The sequence below is a fragment of the Drosophila elegans genome, unplaced genomic scaffold (assembly GCF_018152505.1).
Source record: "Drosophila elegans isolate 14027-0461.03 unplaced genomic scaffold, ASM1815250v1 contig_520, whole genome shotgun sequence".
In the NCBI taxonomy this organism is placed as follows: Eukaryota; Metazoa; Arthropoda; class Insecta; order Diptera; family Drosophilidae; genus Drosophila; species Drosophila elegans.
This window is the reverse complement of record NW_024545903.1, coordinates 4753088-4760000: the sequence shown is the minus strand read 5'-3', so window position 1 is coordinate 4760000 and position 6913 is coordinate 4753088.

Here is a 6913-nt window from a genome sequence, read left to right as displayed (position 1 = left end):
AATTATTAGGATGGTTATTAATACCAACAAAAATGTCCTAATGTGCACATATTTTTCTATAACTTATTTATTTATATAATTTTGACTGCCAACATTTTCTTTAAAAAGCTACGAGAAAAATATTCTTTAGATCAGCTACATAATTAAAATATAATTTTAAAAACTTGCTTGAGATTATGTAGGTCCCTTATATAATATTTGTAACCTACAGATTAATTTGTTTGTATTAAATAATTAATATTTAGAAAATTATTTAATATTTTTTAAAACGATTTTTAAAGACGTCCAATTTTTACAACTTTAATATTTAAAAATGAAAACTAGATTATTTGTAGAGGCCTTATGAAATCATGGTCTTCTTTTTAAATACTCCCTCCGGTTAAATATAAAATAATAATTAATGTGATATTATACAAAAAAATATTATAAAACAGTAAATACAAAATTTTAAATTCTCATTTGGAACCTTTGATTGTTTGGTAAACATAAATTGTCCCTCAAGACACTTATAGATATTTTATCTGCAGCGTGCCGACTAAGACAAGTTTTTGAAAATTGTTTAACTAAATGAGAATTTAAGCAAGAAAAATTATCTAACGACTACAAAAACTATTGGTCTTAAATTAAAAATTTTAAATGAATATTTTTTTTAAACTTACCTCTCATTTTTTCCTTAATGCAATTTAACAGAGCATATGCAATACCTTTCCATTAATAACTATATTTTTTGATAGGAAAATCAAAGTTTTTTTTTATACCGTAGCAGAGGGTATTATAATTTCAGTTATGTCCGTCTGTCTGTCCGTCCGTTTACAAACGAGTCTCTCAGTTTTAAAGCAATCTGCATTGAATTTTCTCAAAATTTTACTTTATAATTCAGGTTGGGGCAAATTGAGTCTTCCTAAAATTCTTTATTTTAACATTTATTTAAAGATTGAAAAATGTATTTTTATTGAGCCATTCAGTTTTTCTCATTAACCGACGAAAACTGACTGACCAATTTCATTAAAATTGGCTAAGCAGTTTTGAAGAATAAATATAATTTCGAAAACAACGCGTTATAACTTTCAAATTAGCGACTGGTTAACAGGCAAATTTTTTTATAGCTCAAAAAATGGTTTACATTCATAAAATAATAAAATCGACTTAGGTACAAAGACAAATAAAATACTTACTAAAATAAAAAGTTGAAAGTGGTTGTTAATTTTGGTTACATTTTTCAGCCAAAGAACTTAAAAACATTAATGCTGGCAAGCAGAATGGATTTTAACTAAGAAAGTTAATGTTCTTTTCATTTTTAACTTCGCTTTTATTAACAAAAGTACTTCTGAGATTGTAACAGCCTCGTAAATTTTAAGTGTTGTTTTCCTATTTTTGTTCACGTCAAACAACTCAACTGTTAATTCAGACTTGATTAAAGGTATATCAATGACGACTATGGGTGACTGCCACTGCGTTACCATTTATCCCACCAACCACCACATCAATTGGAAAGGTCCCTTAGGGCATCGGCAGTCAAATGGCAAAGCCAAACTTTGTCGTTGCTCGTTGGAATAAAGAAAATAAAGCCAATTGCAAATAGATTATATAAATGGCTAAATCAAAATTTAATAAAGCCAAGCGAAATGTGCACTCGCTGGAGCGGAGGAAAAGTAGGATGGTCGGATGTCACCAGTAGTGCCAGGTCCAAGGAATTTTAATAATGATCACGTATCCTGGCAGCGATTCCACCTTGTTGTTTTAGTGCACGTGCGCCAATTGCCAACACTAAAGGGATTCATTTGTGAATTACCCAATGCCAAAAACCGAGCTCCCCCCGCATGAGCAGTCAACCCCCACCTCACCAGAACCATCTCCACCACCACACCAGCGGGCCTAAACAAACACTGAGCCGAGGTCGAAGGCTGGGAATCAACGAAAACAAATTGCAATTGAGTCGGCAAAGGGCCACGTTGGATGGGTGACAAAAAGTGGCCACCGCATCGCACACCGGCAGGATGAGGTTGAGGATGAGGATTGGGATTCGGCTTCGGATTCAAGAGGGATACAGATACAGTCGCGATGCGCATTTGACAGCTCAAGCGGAATGCACACAGACGATGGCGATGAGGATGAAAGGCGCGGACGGGTCCGGGGTTACGCCCAAAGCCAAGGCAACGAGTCGCTACATGGCTGGTGGATAAAGGATATAGCGCTGGGTGGCTGGGAAAAAGTGAGCCCGAGGCCCACCCCATTTGCGTTGCTTAAAATGCCTTGGATTCCCATGAATTTCGACGGAATTTTTATTAAGTTGCCAATTTGGCAATTGGCAGAGTTGATCAAAGTGGCTGGGCAGATGCGGGGGTGGCTGAATATTTCCCTCAATTTCTGTGTGAATTAATTTCAAATTAGTTTGCCACATGCATTTCAGGGATTTATTGGATTTTCGCAGTCGCACACACAAAACACAGAGGGGAAACAAAGGGGTAAGCGCATGAAGGGAAGGGTTAGCCACAATCCCTTAATAGGCCTAATCACAATCGATGACCTGATCGGTGATTTGTTTGGCACATAAGCAGCTCTAGTATTGACCACTGTCCAGCTGCCACAAACTCATCTGCCACTTGGCAGTCCCTCCAGCCCCTGCCCCGTTTTAGTGGCCTGAAATCAGGTCAGGCGAACGCATATAAACACACCATTTCGATTCAGATTGTGATTTCTGGAATGCATTAATTTGTGTTAATGGGGAAAAGAAAAGATTTCCCGTTTGTTAGGGTTTGGAGTGCATGCGAGGTTTATTTTTAGGGGCCCACAATGGATACACACATGGGGCAAAGAGAGTTTGCCTGGAGATGGAATTTTCCATGGGCGAATCCTATCATGTTTCAGCTAAAACATTTCGCAGACTATCCATTGCATCCATAACTTAATATTTAGTCATTCACGTGCTGCCTGCAGTCGGTCAAAACGAAGGCAGACAAGTGGCCAGTTCTATATGCAAGACCCAAATATTCTATGCCAAATCCGCATATATCTGTGTCCACTTGCCAGACCGAAATACTTTCGGATACGCGCTCCATCGAGTATTGTTTCTCATATCTACAGGTCGGCTATATATCTGGTAGTCTCTGTCTGCCGCACTGTACGCCTCCAGGGCGAACAGAAATATTCAAGAACAGACCGTAGAGGCTAAGATAAAGAGGATTCGACGGCTAAACGTGTATATGCTCTCTTTCAGAATGTCTATACGAGTTTGGGGTGGACCCATGACGTTGGTAGATTTTATAAAATTTATAATGTTGACATTTGCTCCCCACAAACGTCTACTACAAACTTCTTCAATGCTGATATGTTAAACATATTTTCCAACTTAAATTTTTACAAAAAAACATATAGTTAATTGTATGATATTGTTGTACATTCATAATAAAAAGCTTATTATTTAAAAACAATTTTTATTTTCTTTTCGGAATTTAACTAGTACTTATATGACCGTAAGGACAGTTATTCCGCCTTCATGGTAAGATAAGAGACTAAATGCGTATGGAATTTCGATTTTTAAGCCCCACTACCACGAAAACGAGAAATTCAAAATTAGAGTTAAATATATAAGTAATTATTTTGTAATGTGAATACGTGTAGGAATTCATTGAACTCGTTTTATTAAGCCAATATCTCTAAGATTTTTTGCATTCGATTTTTTCCTGCAGATTTTTGATTGTTGTGCTGGGGTCACCCAAATCGATGGCATATATCGCCGGCTATTACCTATGCGAGGGAGGAGAGCAACAACAACGAAAAGTGACGCGGACATTTATGGTGTGCTCTAAAACTGATTCCCCATCGGCTTGCAGCACACTAACGCCCATGTATTGCCGCACCACAGCACTGGCACACTTGGACCAACAACAATAATAATCGAGGAGAATGTTGTTCGATAATTTCGGTTCTGGCCGCTGGTTTCATTTCGTTTGGATGGATTTATTTTTAACGTTGTTATTTTATATATACACGAAATAGAAGCAGCAAGCGCATAGAAGAGCAAAAATATATATTGAAAAAATGTAGAAAATTAGAGGATGAAAAAACACAAGAAAAATAACGCCAGCGCTTTCATCATCGACCAAACGGTCGCGATCAGCTGTATGTCGTCAATATGCGATACATCTCGCGATCGGGTGGATCGAAAATGTTCCTTGGTCGACTTGTGAGATGTGTTTTTAATTAAAGTAGGAACAATTGTGAATAGACAAATGGGATATGCGGATAGAGAGAAATTGGAAGAAAGATATATACATTTTGTTTGCCCCATGGCCATTCAGCTTCCGCTCGGACCACTCATGGCCATGGGAAAGCATCTTCATTAGCATCGCGATCGTCATGATCAGTGCGATCATCTAAGTGGAATTCACTCGGACTTGGACTCGGTGGTTTTTGACAATTCCTATTTATAGACCTCCCTCCGCTCTCTGTTTCTGTTGCTGTGGAACACTTGTCGCTTGTCTGCTCCAAAAACAGCCCCAAACCCTCGCAAAATCATTAAGGAATTTTAATTCGACTTCTTCAGTCGTCGCGCCCAGAGTGTCTGTGTGCATGCACTCTTTATTCAAGTTCAATTCAGTTGGACTTTGTCTTGCACTTGGCGTGCATCACAGTTTTGTTTCATTTGTAATGTATTTTTGGTTCGTCACCGCCTCCGCCCCAGCACTTCTGGGATATAATAATAGCACTTCTTGGGGAGGACGGAGCACATGTGATTCCTCGGCTGGCATTTATGCCATATATGGCGAGTAGTTGGCACCTACACACCCTTGCAATGGGGTATTTTCGGTATTTATATTCATCCGCCCAACTAGATGATTCATGCGCCGCTGATCTCTATCTTGCTCCCCTTCGGAAATGGCTCGGCCATCTCTCAATGTGGCTATCACTCAATCAATGAGTGATCTACAAATGTTTATTAGTTTTTCGATGCATTATAAGTGCAATGCCCCGGCCCGGATGCAGTTTGGCTCTCAATCAACTCTAGATTTGACAAATGGTTTTACCAAAAATTGTTTAAAAATTAAGACAATTTTTTAAATATTTCATTTTAATGTTCCATTAAATTTGATTTAAATATTAACTGAAATGTATAAGGACCTTAAAAAAACTGGTGTCTCCATCTGTACGGTTCGTTTTGCAGTGGGCTGTCGTTTCTGGCCGAGTGTCGGCGCCAGTCACTTGTCAAATGTAAAAAATGTCTTAGCTTAACATTGTTTTTCTAGGCATTTTGTGACTAGTTCATTAAAATAAGTTTTTTAACGTTTTCAGTGTCAGGCGGAAGAAAATAAATATATATGAACATGACTAGCTGCCATCAGCTTTTCAGTACAAAATATTAAATTATACAAATATTTATTTGGTTTAGAATAATATGTAAAATGTACTCATTGATGGCAATCCAAATCATAGACACACACCGCCAGATTAGCTACCGTCGCAGTCCGCCCAGGTGGCTGTACTGTGATAGCGAAGACGCGAATCGATAGCTTAGACCATATGTACTAAATTTATTGCTCACTGGTTGTATGAGATTTGAGACTACCGAGACGTATTTATATTTAATCTTCCATTTAATTAAATAAAAAATTTTGAAAGCTTAGTTTTTAAATTCTTCGTACATGAAATAAAAATGTAGGCACTTTTTGTTTGTATTTATTTGGAGAACATGAAACAATTTACAATTGGAAACTATTAAAATTCTAGCTTTTAAACGAGTTTTTATTTAGCATACTTCAAATACAATCTGTCTCCAAAATTGATAGGCAATTCTAAACGTTATTTATCCGATGAATTTGTTATGTTTACTAATCTTCTGCTCCTTGCGTTTGCTGGCATTTAATTTACAATTTTATTATTCCAGCTTTTAATTATTCAATTGTAGTCATTTTTGTAAAATAATTTTCATTTAATAGCATGATATGCGTTGGATTAAATACAATAAAAAACCTTGTATTGGCGATTGTCATTACCCTTAGCCCTAAACGCTCACCAACTACTAAGTGGCCACCATTTCCATTTCCCTCGACAATTTCAATGTAAACGCAGAGTTTTATTCCCATGTCTTGCGCTTCATATGCAAATGGGTGAGATTTTCCGACCAGATGTTGTGCGTGTGATAAGCGCACCTGATGTAATTGCAGGCAATTATCATTGCGCCGAGGTCCTTGGAGCGAATATTGACGCTCATGTGGGCTACGTTTTACTTTTCATATAGCTATGTAGTAGCTACAAGTCCTAAAACGAACACTCAGTACTTGCGACTACCACATAGCTACCCCCTGCCGTGGGCTACATGCTTGCATTTTAATTGCCCGCGGCGTTAATCAATTATGATTTTATTCGTTTCTGTATTAGATTGAACTGCGGCTACTGCACCTGTTTCAGCCCCTTCCCATGTGTGTCCTTTGTTTGCACTGCATTTAGTCGCTTTTAATTGCATTTAATTACTGCTTGTCAGCATTTTCTGCTCAATGTCTCCCGATTTTCTTATTAATCAAGTCATTAAGTAGCCTTGAACAGGTGATCAATGGGCCAGATAAGCACTCATAATTGGCCCGACAAGTTGGGTTATTGATTGCTGAGGTCCCCTTAGATTACCTCCCTGATTAGCTCCCCTGCTAATTAAACCCCTTCCCAGAAAGTTTTGGACATCTTTTCATAAACACGTTTGGTATTTATTATGGGCTTGTTTGCATTGAAGTTTTTAAATATTTTTAACGCAAAATTAATTTCATAAACAATAAAAAACAGCTAGAAAATAATGAAAAAATTACATTGAAATGATAATAATAATCTTTAAATTCAGCTAAACTTTTAAGCAGTTTAATTTGATATTAATAAGAAATACTTATCTTTTCATTACGATTTGCAAAAGGAAAAAGAGAAGAGT